Source organism: Mus musculus, chromosome 11, assembly GCF_000001635.26.
Source record: "Mus musculus strain C57BL/6J chromosome 11, GRCm38.p6 C57BL/6J".
Classification (NCBI taxonomy): Eukaryota; Metazoa; Chordata; class Mammalia; order Rodentia; family Muridae; genus Mus; species Mus musculus.
Window position 1 is genome coordinate 24,719,327 of NC_000077.6, and position 15,523 is coordinate 24,734,849.

The window sequence follows — 15,523 nt, forward strand, 5'->3', positions numbered from 1 at the left end:
TCTAGATCTGGTTTTATTTAACTATATGAACTATATGCTATGGTTTCTATGTCAGCAACTTAATCCCTAATGCCACAGTGCTGAGAGGTGGGAACTCTTGGGAGGATATTAGGTCTTCGGGGGCTATATCCTCAGGACTGTGTTAAGTCCATCATTATGGGGATGAGTAGGTAATCACAGGAGTAGTTTGCTGATAAAGGATAAGCTTCACTCATTGCCCTCATGTTCTCTTTCCATACATTTCTCTGCTATCTGACACTGCTCACCATGCTATGTGGCCTTTAAACTTAGACTTCCCAGTCTCCAGAAACTTACACCAAATATACTCCTATTGTTTAAAAACAATCCAACTTGTGGTCTTCTGTACAGGCAACATAAAATAGTCTAAGGCAGCATGTTAAAACTTTGCTAGTAGGTGATATCTTTCATCACATGGTGTCCCATTCAATGATTTGCACATACTTGCCACACTGGAAGCTGATAGTCTTTGACCTTTGTGCAAATCTCTCTCACAGTTATCATCTGTGGCCCTGTATAAGTCCCTGGCAGCATCCTGCAATGTTGAATGTTTCTAGCCTAACAAAAAACATAATTAGGAAGGTAAATCTGCTGAAGCTGAAACAAATCATTTAATTCATTCCACAAGCCAAATGGAAAATGATTTTTGAGATTATCCACTGTATTGGGTTATCTGCTCTACTGCTCTGTACCATTAACTCAGGCAGTTGGGGATTGCTTGCAATTCACAAAGAAGCAGATTGTGTTTGGTTTGCATTGGCTGGGTATCCTTCTCTGAAGAGGCTATGAGTCCTCTCCAATTCAGCAAAGACAGCCAGTCAGGGTGGCCAACAAGCCAAGTCGGGTTCTCCTGTGTTGGTGCTTCTGTGTGGTGTAAGCATCTGCACATGTAGACAGGCTTTCTTCTGTCTAGCACCTTATTGGCTGAGAGGGGCTGGCCTGAGAGTAGTTCTGGACTTTTAGGTAACAGATTCCTCTTAGGATTCTGCCTTTCTTAGGAGGGATAATTAACCAGACACTTCCCTGTCTAGAGTCCACAATGCTGCCTGAGTTTCTAAAGGCATCTACAACCTCCTCACTATGACAGATTTTGGGATGCTGAACATCTCAGTGGTCAGGTTCTCTTGGATGCTTTACTGTAGTTTGTGCTTTTCAGGATACCCCCGTGTTTAGTTGGGCAGAGTAGTAGGGCCACCATGATGAACTCTTTACAAGACATACTACCATAAGTTAAAGATGACATTTAAAGGAGAATATCTGAAACACCATGACTGAAGTAGACCATGAAGAAGGTCAAAGGCAAAGTGACCAATACCACAGTTTTGAATAGAGTTTGGCTCTTTGCAAAGCCTAAGACCAAGTCTTTCAGAAACACGTTAGCAGAGAGAGGATGAAAGAACATATGGATGGATGGCGGGAAGGATAAGTAGATTATTATCAGATTCATAAGAATTATGTTTTATTGTTTGCCTGCTCCAAGTATGGCTGGATAGTCTTAAGAGATTTTCTTCATCATCATCTTAAGATCAATTCGGAGGTACTTTCTGTTCTCTGGTGTGGCATGGCTGCCCGTGATTGTAGGACCAGCTGCCTTTGGGGCCAATGTGAGCTACCCTGGCAATGTTAGGCTTCTTAGGCAAGAGAGACAGAGCCAGGCATTGGAAGGTATCACATTTATTAGAGCACTTCTTTAGAGTTTGGCTCTACTTCCTCAGAATGTAGGAAGGTTGAAGTCTTAAGAAGGAAACATTTAATAAAAAAATAAACTGTAACTCCTGATTCAAAACAGATCATTTAAACTGATTAGGCAATTTGCTAATATCACTTTACAAGTGATCTTTTTAATACTAACACAGGTAAAATAATACAATGAAGAATATATTATTTTTAAAGTACTGTAATTCTCAGATTAAAAAAATACTATTAACATTATTGTAGACTAAATATAGGACTTTGTCATCTGTATTAGCAGGTTGCAAAAATATAAGTAAAACTTAGGTGTAGCCACATGTTTGAAAAGATAGCTCAGTACTTTTGCCCTTAGAAAAACCTAAGCTGTTAAAAAAAATCCCATTAAACTCTGTTGATGCCAACAGTACCAAAGCATGTTAAGTCTACTCTGCTGCCTCCTGTGACAGGCTCTTCTCACCATCCCTATTCTAATGCTCATTGCAAAGGGTAAGGAATGACTCTTAAGGGCAACAGATAAGCTAGCCACACAAATGCAAGCAACTGGATTCTGCCAATCCCCAGGAACCCCCTCTCTCTGACACTGTGACTGTAGATCCACGAGCCCCTGCTTAGGAGCTCTCCAGCTAGTGTTTCCAGATCTCTGGCTGGCAAATACTGAGATTATTATTGTATACTGTTTTAAGTTACTGCTTCTGAGGTCATTTTCTACCAACAATAGAGAACTAACATAATTATTCTTTCTATGATAATATTCCATAATCACACTTTTAAATGGTTAGGTCTATATACTTTTGTAGGACCCAGTGTATGAGATTATAATAGCCTACACTTTTCAACCTATACACATTACAATATAAAATACATTGTTTTAGATTTAGGTCTGAACTCCTGTTGCCACCCAGGTGCTTCTCCCTCCAAAGGAAGAGGTCTGATAGTAGAGGCACAGCATATCCTACAGTACTCTCAGCCAATACTTCATTTGTTTTCACAGACAGACTTGGTCCAGGAAGGACTATTTAGTTCTGAGGGGTCTGAAAAGAACTGTTGGTGACAACTCTTCCTTTACTAACAGCACTATCCATACTGGAATTTCCACTTAAGCTGTTCGTTGACAGTCTACAGGGCGATCTAGGCAGCCTTTCATGTTGGTCCTTCTCTGTTCTGCCCCAGGGAGAATCTGACCAACTATATATTCATTGCTATTTTCCCCATTATTTATTACCTAGACAGAATAGTGTGATTAATTATTGATCACAGACCAGTAACTGATTAAAGCATGGTTCTGATCAGCAGTCAAAAGTCATCTGTTTCCAGGCATCCATAGTTCTGCATAGACAGTGACAGAAGAATACCTTTCTTCCTGCATAAAATATGACACCTGTGGACAGACAGAAGTTACCAGCCAGTGTCAGAGCCCTTCAACAGCACTTTGTCTTAATAAGTGTGAAATAAGGGTTTGCCAAAATAGAGAAACTATTTGGAAGATTTACATGTAGCAAATATGATATGAAATATAGTAAGAGACTTCTAATTGGAATTTGTTTCTCTTACAGACTGGATGCTCAGCTGAAGAGAAACTCACTAGGAATAGCTCCTGACCATCTGGAAGGCAGGTCAGACTTTGGATCCTTCCCTTCTTCCTTCCCTCCTTCCCTCTCTCCCTCTGACACTTCCTCCCCCTCCCTCCCTTCCCCTCTCACTTTTTTTCCTCTGTCTCTGTTTCTCAGTCTCCCTGTCTCTGTCTCTCTCTTTCCCCCACCTTGTTGAAATTTGAAAGACGACACAACATGGTGGGGAGGAACAAGGGAGTTGTCATCTGCCAGGGTCTTTCAGACAGAAAGGTTCTGCTTTTGTCTTAACACCCTTTGTTATTGTTGCTTTGATAATGGCAAATGGGAGTCAGTTTAAGGAGACCTCTACATAGGGCCAAGGACATCAGTGGCCTTAGGATGTCCAGCAGTGTTGCTTCCAGAGAGAGGTGTCCCAGCAGGTCTGGTGTCAGGCTCTTCTTCACTACCCCTGTTTAAGTTTCTCTAGTTTCTTCCGGAAGCTTGCAACCATTCTGCTGTTTAATTTTTTTCCCCCCCTAATAGTTGCTCAAGCTCCAAGTTGCCAGTGCATTTCAAGGACATTGTTTCTGTCATTTCAGATGCTTTCCAGGTCTTGCAAACAACAAAAGTCAATTAAGAAAATCAAGTAAAGACCAGAAGCCAACTGTATCCAATTTGCAAACTCTTCATCACTGCTGAAAGTGAAGCTGGTATCAGTTTTTATTCTACAAAAAGGAACAGTAGAAAGATGTTGTAAGTCCCTTAAAATACATTTTTAAAAATCATAACAGCAAGCCTTTTACCAAGAAGGCTGATATTCACCAGAAGTAGGTGAAGCCTTAAGAATTAATGCCCAATTGTTAATTCGTGGGAGGATTTTCATTGGAAGTCTCCAAGGCAAAGGAAAACTGCCTTTATTGCCTTGGGTGGAAGTGGCTGATCTTGACTGTTGGACACATACAATGAACTTTCCTCCCTGAAGTTGTTATGTTCTCTAATCCAAGAAGTGTAGAAGCTGCTGGCATGCTCAACAAAGGTGATGGTGTTGAGGCAAATGCCCAAGAGTTGAGCCATCCAGGCTTATAGGTGAGCTAGCATTCTTAATTTCCATTTTTGATTGCATTACCTAACTGGCCACCATATTCTCTATTCATCTATAACATGAGTGAGATCCAATCATGAGATTTTCATGACGCAACATGCATAAAAACAGTAGTGCCATTCCTGACATGTAAGAGGTCAGTCTTGGCTAGCATTTTCTTTTTCCAGATAACTGTTATAGGAATTTGATTTCAAGGAGAGGTGGGTGACACTGGAGACCAGGTAAGACTTATATTTGTATGTTTGCCTACATATATTCAGAATGTACTCTCCAGTCAATTAAAATCAGAGTGGTTCTTACAGTACAATTTGTGAGTGCATATTTCTAAATGTTTGTTTAAGGCATGGACAACAGAAAGGACAATAGAATCTTTAGGAAGCTAGCATATCTACTTAACTTCCATGGAATGAACATTATGTGCTGGACACTGGGCAATGGCTTGGGAGACAAAGAGAAATAGAATATTATTCTTGGCTCAAGATTTTATAGTATGGTTACTCTATGGACATATTAGCAGAAGATTATGTGTTTGGTAGAGGGAGCTGTTATGGAGATGATGGGATTCAGATGACAGTGGGGGCAGGGAGGGGGTTGGGACTAGGAAGGATACATGGAAGAAAGAGCATTTGAGCTGCAATTCAAAGAGTTAGTAGGGGTTTTGCAAGCAGACAGTTGAAGAGAGGATCTGCCAGGCAGTGGGAGTCATGCAGAAAAAGAAACAATGGAAGACCATAGTGATCCAGCTCCATTAGAACACAAAACACATGGTGGAGGGAACATGGTTGGATAGTCTAGCCAAGCCTGCCCACTACTATACAACATATTCAATTTGAACATCATAGATGAGAGGGAGTGACTGAGAGGTTTTAAACATTTGAGTCATAGAATCCAATATCTGATAGGTTTGTTGGCAGAATGTAGGACTAACTGGAGACAGGAAGCAGAGAGATAAACAGTTATACAGTGATGACAAATAAATACCCAGGCTAGAAATGAGGAAGAACTCACGGGTCCAGGCTTGGGGAAATACTCAGAGGAAGAGGAAGAACAGAACGGCTCATGAGTGAACCAGGGGTGTGGGCTAGAGCAGGCTGTGAGCCTGTCACACTGCTGTTGTGATCTGCAGCGGTATGTCACAGAGCATAAGCTCTTGCTAGACTTGTCTGGGAGCTCTTCATTGGCCAGCTCTTACTAGCGCCTCGAAATTCTAAACAGACCATAGTCATGGTGCTCCAACCCTAGTGATTGATAATGTGTCTTTAGCCTTAAAGATTAAGGAATATACCTACTGTCTGTGAACTTCAATTTTTCATTGAAAGGGTTTGCAAAAACGGACAACACATTCCCTAAAACTTCAGGTTTCTTAATCACTTCAAATAAAAATTGTGACCATTTAGATATAATATCTAAGTATCAGTTCTTACAACTGTCTACCCATTCATTTATCCATCCTCCACCTGTCAACTGTGCAATTATCATCATTGGAGAACCACAAAAGCCACTGCTGAGTTTTAACAGATAATACGAATCAATTAAGCAACCACTGGATTCTGGAAATAACTGGGTAAATTTAGGATACTATTGCGGAACCATATTTTGTTTATTTTTTAAAAAAATCTCAACGCTCCAAAAATTTGTTTACTTGATCTCATTATGCAAATTTTGTTAATATCTAATATGCAATTTTATAAATGCAAATGTAAGTTTTTGCACATATAATTTCTCCATGTATGAATAGAATGTTTCAAAGAGTTTCTTCCCAATAAAGTAATTACTGTGAACATAAACTTTTGGTAGATGCATATGTGTATAAATATGTATATCTTTGTATATGGAAATATATACTTTTACCATATATATCACACACACACATACACACACACTAACCGCCAAAGAACAGGTAATATTAAAAGAAAATTTGGTAGCACTTTAAGATTCTATCTTTGTGAAACCATTTTATATTCATTGTAATAGCATTGATCAAAATGAATTCATTTGATATTCATGTAGATGTCACATGGTCTTCCATAGGTATTTCTTTGTAAATTAGCATTTCTCAGAGGACACTTAAAATAAGTGTTACTGAAAGTCTTCATTACACATATTGCTGAGATTAGTACATTAAGGACCATGTACTTACATAATACTAATGCATTTCTGCCACTTAAAATACTACATTACCCATTTCTGATATCTAGCAAATATCTCAGGCAATTTTGAGAATTACTGACATCCTAAGGAAAGAAGTACTTTTATGATCAAGCAGGTTGCTTGTATTTTGTTCTGATTTTTGAAAGCTAAGGTTATATTAGATACAAATAAAAAGAGAATTAAAATGAAATTTATATGATGACCTCAGTGATATTTAAATGACCCTCATACTCAGGAACCTAAAAGGAAACAAAGAACCCACAAAAACAACAAATAATAACCACAAAAAGCCTTCCTTTTTTTTTTTTTTGACAGAAGATCACCTTGTTCTTTTTTAATGCAAATGAAGTGAGGAGGTTGTGGATCATGTATTTGCCCAGAAAACATTGAATTCCTGGATGCACCCTTTTGGAGCTAGATTCATCTGAAAAACAAAAACAAATAATCAAGCAAAAACCTAAAGCTAGGACCATCGCTCTTGCCTGTCTGTACTTCCCTCCCTTCCACCTTTCCTTGTGCTTTCTCCAACAGAACTTTTCCTTAGCTTCTCAAGGGTTTCGTTTGGCAGGGAAGGAGGCGGCTCCCAGGACAATCCCCTTGCTGGAAGGTTCCAGAGCAGGGCATGGCTATTGCTGCTTCTCAGCTGCTTGAGAATTTTTACAGCAAAAGGTCTGGTGCAGAGCCAGAGCACAGCATGGCAGCAGGCTTGCAGGGCCATGAAATAAAGTGCTGGGGCACAGCAGGGTATTCTAAATCCTGCTGGGATTATTCTTAGAATCACACTTTAAAGATAATATGCGTTGAAGAATAGGGTTGCCTGGTACCCTGTTGGTGGAATGCTAAACAGAACAGCCACAATGGAAAATAACATGGCAGCTTTTCAGGAAATTAAAACTAGAACCACCATATGATCAGGAAATCCCACTTCTGGGCTGGGTATTTATCCAAAAAAAAAAAAAAAAAAAAAAAAAAAAGATAAAAATCTGGATCTAGAAGAGTATTAGCTCGTATGTTCATTGCAACACTTCCCACAACTACAAAGGTGTGAGAATGCCTGAAATGCCCACGGACAGATGAACTGATCACATTATACCACGCACACACAATGGAAAGCTGTCCACTCTTAATACAGTCATGGCTATGTGCACCAATATGGATGGACTCTGAGGGCATTCATAGGCTAAGTGCAAGAAGTCAGTCAGCAAAAGACAAATATTACCTGAGAAATCTAAAACAATCAAACTCATGGAATGAAGATGGGGTGGGGGTTTGTAGAACTGAAGGGGAGACCAAAATGAGAATCACATAATCAAAGGGATATAAGTTTCGTTCATCCAAACAAGCAAATCCTAGACATCTGTGGACAGCACTCTAACTGTAGCGCCAATCAAGTTGTACCCTTAAAAGGTAGGTTGTTGAGCAGGAGGGTCTCTTTTTATGGTTTCTCACGACAGTACAATAAATGTGTTTCTGGATTTAAAAGTTTGGCACTCAAGAAGGTGTGATCATGAATGGGAGATCTCGCCTTAATGTTTCTCAGATGTATAACTCATCAGCTATAGAACCCCAATTCTTCCATTTTGTACAGCTTTCTGCTGTCTTTAACCTCCTTCTGTGTAGATTGTCTACCCCAGTTACTGCATTCAAGAGCTATCCCTCAGATGGGTGTTCTCCTTGCAGACACACTGTCAGGACACATCACCTTATTTGGTGCTGACTCAGTGGGAGCCAAATTTCCAGCAGTCTACCAACTCACACCTGCAGAATTTGCCAGCATACATCCGTTTTGCAAACACACAAAATGGGTAATTGGGCACACAAATGCCTATTTGCATTGCAATTTGGCATTTGTATACACAGTGATGAATTTTTTCATGTGCAAATGAGAGGGACACAAGTGCAAACTGGATGTCCTCAAGTGAGAAGGGTGCCTTTAAAAACACATACATCTTTTCAGAACCCTGCTAAGCATGCGAGGAGTGCCAAGGAAAGCAGGCAGGGCATAGATACTGATCACCTGCCATCTCAGGTAAACTCCCCAGCTCCCTCAAAGCAAAGGGATAGCCAGAGTTGTTGTTTTTTGTTTTTTGATTTTTTGTTTTTTGTTTTCCTTAACACAGGACTTGGGGAAATTACCTACAAAATCAGTTAATAAATATTATCACTTTGACTGTCATGCCCATAAGAAGCTTTTATATTTTTACTGAGTTTGGCATTTTCTGATGATCGTTATATGATACCAAACAGTACCATATTGTTCCGTTACAATGGTTTTGAGGTGTGTCGTTCTGTTTTATCAGTAAAATTATGTACACAAATTATGTACAAAGAAACATTTGTAATCTTAGATGTTTGAAACTAATTAAGATAAGGCAGAAAAATACCAATGGACTTGCACAAGGCCTGGGTGCACTGGGCTCCAGCTCATTCTCTCGTTTCTCTCCTGTTGATCCTTGACTTTTTGAAACCCAGTGCTGCTCATTCAAACTTCATCATGTCCAGAGAGGCCCAGGAAAAGAGGTTGGGCTCCCTCAAAACGTCCTAGGTATGTATGGCTAAGGGCTGTCAACTCTACACCTGTGTCTGCCTGTCATCCTAGCCTGATCCCCTGCACTAGAATCCCCATGATCCTCTGCATTTTTTTTTTTTTTTGTTCCTGGCAACTCCAAAGACCTTTTCTCTGTGCTTTCAGATTTTGAATTTTCTACTCTGCCTTGGATCTTCTTTCTTCTTTTGTTCAGGCAGATCCTGTGACACTCCAAAGAACCTGCTTCTAGAAGGGTCCACTTATAACTTGGTTTGGGCTTTCCCAAGGCATAGTCCCTTGCATTGTCTCAATCTGAGCTCTCTTCAGATACCCATGCTGCCTTGCACTGACCTATGCACTAGCTGATTTGTGTGGTATCTTTGTGTGGTCACCATCTCTGATGTAACATTTACCCATCCCCTCTGTGCTCTTGCTTTTTCAGCTTCCTCCTCCTCGTACCTGACTTTCGTGCTTGCTCTCCTCTTCTCCTCCCTTTCCACTCTCATCCCAAAGGCCAGCAAGTCCTGTTTATACGATCTAAGGATCCCAACCTCGCTCCTTACTGCAGCCAGCTCTGTGTTCCTCTATGACTAACTGGGACTCCTTATGCTCAACAGTTCTTCCATTCAAAGTCTCTTTTAACACTGCACTAGCCTGACTCTGAGCACACAGTTATGGTTACCATTCCTCACACAGTAAGAAAGGGACAAGTCCTTAAAGAAACTAAGTCTTTCTCAGCCCAACACAGTATTACTGACTCACTAGTCCAGCATCAGGAGGATCACTCCAGCAGTTTGATGTAGCCTGTGCTTGAACTTAAAGAAAAATTTTTATATATGTATATATATGTGTGTATGTATATATACACTTACATGATATAACATACATGATGTAGCATATATATGATATACTATATATCATATACATAATTATTGTTTATACATGGAAATATATAACATACAAAATTATATATATATACATATACATATACATATATAACCTTTGTAATACTTAGCTAGTCATCCTGTAATACAAAATTCTAGATAAATCCTAGTTAAAGTCCTTCACCTTTACATGGTAGAGATCTGAAGGTCGGCAGAGAAGGCTGCAGAGTTAGTGGCTGGGCAGAGCCGTGAAGCTCATCTTGTGTTCTGCCTTCAGCATGAGCCAGCACACCAGGTTATTATTATTGCTTTATGTCTAAACTCCAGTTCCTCCCCTTTCTGCCTCCTCCAGAGTAACAAGGGCCTAATAGGCTTCATGTACAACTGCCTATTTTTATTAAAGACAAGTATAATCTTTTGTAGACCAAATGTCCCTATCATAAATGCGGAGAAAATATTAGGACTCATTTATTTATGAACCTGTTAATAATGAGGTGCAGTTATGAATCCAGGCTTCCTCAGCAGAAGCTTCGGCACAAACAATGCACAGTGGGGGAAAGCAGCTAGTTAGCCTTCTTGACTTAGATAAAGCTACAGAGAAATGACAAGTGCCAGTAATTAGCACAGCCTCTTCAACAAGATAACCCTATAAATCTTTGTCTATTTCAATCACCAAAGACTCTGATCCAGTGTAAAATTAAACTTGGGATGCCATCAATTTCTGTTAACCTCTTTATATTGTTCTGTGTTCGTGCCTATGTGATAGATAGATTTTGTCATGTTATTAAATGGTGACATCTCCACACACGTGACCTAAAAATCTGTTTGCTTCTTAGCCAAGTGTTCTTAATCATCCCTGTGTGCCTTACAATAGGACAGCTATGGATATTCCCAGGCAATGCAGGGGAAGTTTTGGTTGTTAGGACTCAGGGAGTGTTTATTGAGCAACCAAAACCTAGCTGCAACAGTGGTCCAGGTCTAGGCTGTAGACAAAGCTGTTTGTAATATTCGAGTAGAATTAAGGAAGCCATGATTGGCAGTATCTCACCTGGTACATCTCTCCAGCCTGTTTTATAGACTCCCAATGATCTCAGTAGTTAGTTTTAATCTAGGCTCTTTGGAAATTTTTTTTTTAATTGGATGTCCTTCACTACCAATGGTTTTTCATTCGTTTACTGTTACTATTATCAGGAATAACAACAAAGACTACCATCCAAACTGAGAAATAGTTGGAAATGATGAGAAATCCTGTTGACCTGGGGTGGGTTCAGGTTCAAATGTGGAAAATCTGGTACAGGCTGAAAAGGGCACTGGCAGAGCCTTTAGGTGCTCCTGAGGCTCTGGTCCCATCATTGCATTGCTCATGTGAGAAGGAAACCATAAACTAGACAGGATACAGAAATAACCACTTACCTTAGACAAAAGAGCTGCATGGAGCCTACCGTGCTCTGTGCTCCCCTTTCCTCCTTACTAACTTAAATAGTGTTCAGATGTTTGCTTCCAGGTCTAAATTTCCTCTTAACCTTCTTCCTGGGAACATTTGCTCTTGGCTGAGCCTCATTTTTATTGTAAGGTGTCTCTCCCTGCTTTGCTTAGCTGTGATGTGTATTCTCTCTCTTCTTGTCAAATAACAAGAAGAAATACTTGGGCCCTCGTGGTGAGAATGGTCTCAAAATCCAGTTTTTCTAAACCTCTTAGTTTGAGCCCTGATTGGCATAAGTCCATGGAAAACATTAAATATTGGTTAAATTTGTATTTACACAATATTTAAAAGTAGAAATTCTCTATCCAGTCATGCAAAAACAATTCACAACAAATAAATGCAGTAGAGTACATTTAGATGCAGTTTAGAAGCACAAATTTGCTTTGTGGTTGATGGGGGAGGGGAGTGGAGGCAGGTGTTTCGTACTATGGATCTTCTGCCTTGTGAGAGATTCCCTGTTAGAATAGAATAGAATAGAATAGACCAGAGCAGTTATTACTCCGATTTTTAAACCTGGGAAATGTTAGTAGTTAAGAAAGATAGTAATGGATAGTAATGGAGGTGAAGCAGGGAAGGGAAGACAGAAGGAAAACCAAGAGACACCCACACCCACACCCACAGAGTCACTCACACATACTGGAGCCCCTTGCTGGTAAATATTTATGACTGGGACTGTTTGAATCACTGGGCAGCCCTCTGAAAGGCTGGCTAATCACAGAGACCTTGAAGCAAAGAAGGTAGGAATTTTCTCTGCAAGCCCCATCAAATAAATGAAATCTATGACAAATGAAAGAATTTGCCTTTTGGGGAAAGTTGTTGTCTACAGGAATCCCAGGCACTGATCACGTGCTCCAGATTGCAGTCTAGTGTCTGCCTAGGTCCAGCCCTTCCCTGCCTCCCTTGCTCTGCAGCTGAGGCTCCAGCACCACTGTGCTGAGGCTGCCTTCTGCTCTGCAATTCCCTGCTGACTTTCCCTCCTAACTTTTCTTTTCCTGTGGCTTGGGCTTTTACATAAAAAGTTTAGGTGCATTCTGAGTTTCCCTGTTCTAAGAAGAAGGGAAGAATGAGAGAAAAATGGGAAAGGGGGAAGGAGAGAGAAAAAGAAAAAGAGAATAAAATTGCGTGTGGTTTAATTTCCATTATTTTTAGGTGTTACATTTTTGATTAGCATACTATGTCTTAAGCTACTGTATTAGAATGCTGCTTGACTCACTTCCAAATTGAAGACCTTTTAAAAAAAATTGAAGCAGTCCAATAATTTTAAATCACTCTACACTGTGCATTGCAATTTAAAATTATTGGAGTGCTTCAAATTTTTATAAGCCCTTGAATTTGGAAGTGATCAAGGTTCTAGGCATACTCAGTGTAGAGCAATTTAAAATTATAAGAGCTGTCAAATTTTTATATAAGCACTTCAGTTAGAAAAGGGATTTGGGTTCTGGGCATGTGCAGAGAAGAGCCATTTAAATTATTAAAAGTACTTCCAATTTTTTCCCCCAAGCACCTGATTTTGGAAGTTTAGGTTTGTGTAGCTGAAAGTGACAACTTCCTTTGAGAGAGCAAGTATAAAGAGAGTTGGAATCTTTCAAGTAGGCCTGCACTGTAGGGGAGTGAAGAGGCAGCTGGCTTTCTGGTGTGATCTGGAGGATACCACGTCTCCTCGACAGTTTCTTCAATGGCTTCACACCATATCACTATCTTTCATTTGGGGTTAAAGGCAGTTCTGGAAGACCCCGGTTGAAATATCATTCTTGTGGGGGGAGCGGTAAGGTTGCATGCATTTAGTCCTAGTAGTTGGGAGGCAGAGGTAGGTGGAATTCTGTGAGTTTGAGGCCAGCCTGGTAGGCATAGTGAGTTCCAGGCCAGCCAACCAGGGTTATATGGTAAGACTGTCTCAAAAACAAAGTAAAATAAAATAAAATAAAATATCAGTAACGTGAAATAACTCACAGATCTGAAATGTCCCTTACTGGCTCACAGCTTTGGGAACTTAGACTCTGATGTCGATATTTGCATTGTTTGAGAGGTTGTGTGGCAATGGGGACATTCTAGCTACAGGACATTCAAAACTAGACTGAACCTTGAGAATCATCGTCTGGCCCCAGTACATCCTAAGTTATCTATTTCCTTGAGCCACCAAGGCATGACTCAAGTACACCCTAAGCTTCTGTTGCTGTAATCTGCATGGCTCTCCACCAGGACAGCCTTAGCAACTCTTTCTTCCCTTAAGTTGTATCTGTTACCTGCTTTGTCACAGCCTTAAGAAAAGGGATAAACACAATTACCATATGAGATTGGCAGGTGGCTTTACACTAGAGACAGTGTGTGTGTGTGCATGAGTGTGTGTCAGTGGGCCGTGTTTAAAAACACTTTGATAGTAAGGAGGAAAGAGATGGTTGTCTCACATAAGTCCTGAACAGGCATCAGGTAGATTGGTTCCTAAGGATGTGGGTGGGAATATTCCAGATGGTAGCATCAGAGGAAATGGTCAAAGCGCACAAGGCTTACTTTATCTGTGTCAAGATTTAACTGAGTGCAGACCCCTCCCCCAAAAACCTAATCACTAAGAAGTGTAGATTCTGACACCTTTAATGTTCATTTGCATTATGGCTTCTCTTTTCTGAGAAGGGAAGCATTACTCATCTGAAACATTTTAAGGTAACAATTGAAAGGCAGGTGGAATCAATAGGTTGAGCTGGAAGGTTGACTTTCTTCATTTCATCTTTTGGCCAGAATTCCACTGCTATGAAAGAAAAGGGGTGGCCACTATAGTAAGATGGAAATAATGGTCCCCTTATTAAGGTTTATTTACAACAAAGGAGAAGGAAAGATAAATGGTGTAGAAAATAGACTCTTCACAACTGTGATTTGGATTAAATCCTTGATACGCCTTGGGAGGCCATTTCAAATATTTACTTTATTAGAAATAAGACAACTACAATGTCACATGTGACTTACTATTTAGAAAATGTCTTGGGATGAATTGACCTGAGTCAGGGATCTTTAATATTGGCAATAATTTACTCATTTGTTCTTTGGTGACTGTAAATTTTCCCCGAAAGTTGAAATAGTCATTTTCTGAGGAATGTGAGGCTCTCTCTGTCCATTGTGTTACCAGGGCTCCATGTGTCCCTTCTGTTCTCCCTCAGGAATGCACAGTCAAGGCAATGGCCTTTAGAGACCTGGCCTTCCACGGGCCCCTTCTACAGGCTTCAGAAAGAGGAAACAGGGCTCTAGCTTCACTGTTGATTGCAGTTGGGGCCTGAGTGGTGTTTGGAAGATAGGAACCATTGATTTTAGTAAAAGGTTTTCACTTCCATTAAAAGTGAAATTAGCACATATCTCTACCTGTGCAAAGTCAGTGACTGCTTCAGGGTCTCACAGGGATCTTGGTCACAAGCCAGCAAGCTCTCTTCTAACGGGGGGGGGGGGGTGAGGGCTGGGGGGGTGTGACTATAGGGTTCAGCTCTTTCGAGTGTAAGAACACAAGGCTCACTTGTTTTCTTTCTATCCTCTACCTCCTCTTTCTTTTCTTCCTCCTTACACTATTAAGGATTGAACCCAGGGCTTGCTGTTCTTTCAGAAGAGAGTTCATTTTCTAGCATCAATAATGGCAGCTTATAATTGTCTGTAACTTGAGTTTTTCTTCCTTTCTTAGTGAGCATCAGACATGCTTATGTTTAGCATAAACATGTCCACATACATACAGGCAGGCAAACACTCATAAACATAGAATTTATTGAAAATTTAAAAAAATTGAGATACTGTCTCCCTAAATTGACCAGGCTGCCCTTGAACTTATCCTCCTGCCTCAGTTTCCCACAAAACTGGGCCTGTAACATTGGGCCCAGTGTGAGTTGCTATTTAAAAGTTAGAAACGCAGGGACAGCTTTCTGTTTCAGCTGGATGAATTCAAAGCTAAACTGTCATTCCTTCACATTAATCCACAATTAAGAAATTATTAAGTATATTAATTAATGAGTTACCATCTGTTTATTGAATACAAGTCATTGTGTTAGGTGCTGAAAGATGCGATGATAAATGAGAGACTGTTATTCTTAAGAAACAGCAGTAGAAAAGTGGGCATTCAATGGTTAGATTCATAAGATATATTTT

General features: G+C 40.1%; 1 long non-coding RNA gene across 1 annotated transcript; it reads right to left on the minus strand.

The window, feature by feature from the left end:
* Window positions 1–1,679: 1,679 nt before the first annotated feature.
* Window positions 1,680–11,396, minus strand: Gm10466 (predicted gene 10466). The gene is made up of 3 exons (NR_033491.1): window positions 11,338–11,396; window positions 6,837–6,937; window positions 1,680–3,985 (listed from the first exon to the last, which is right to left on the minus strand). It is a non-coding gene; the product is annotated as a predicted gene 10466 (long non-coding RNA).
* Window positions 11,397–15,523: the final 4,127 nt, after the last annotated feature.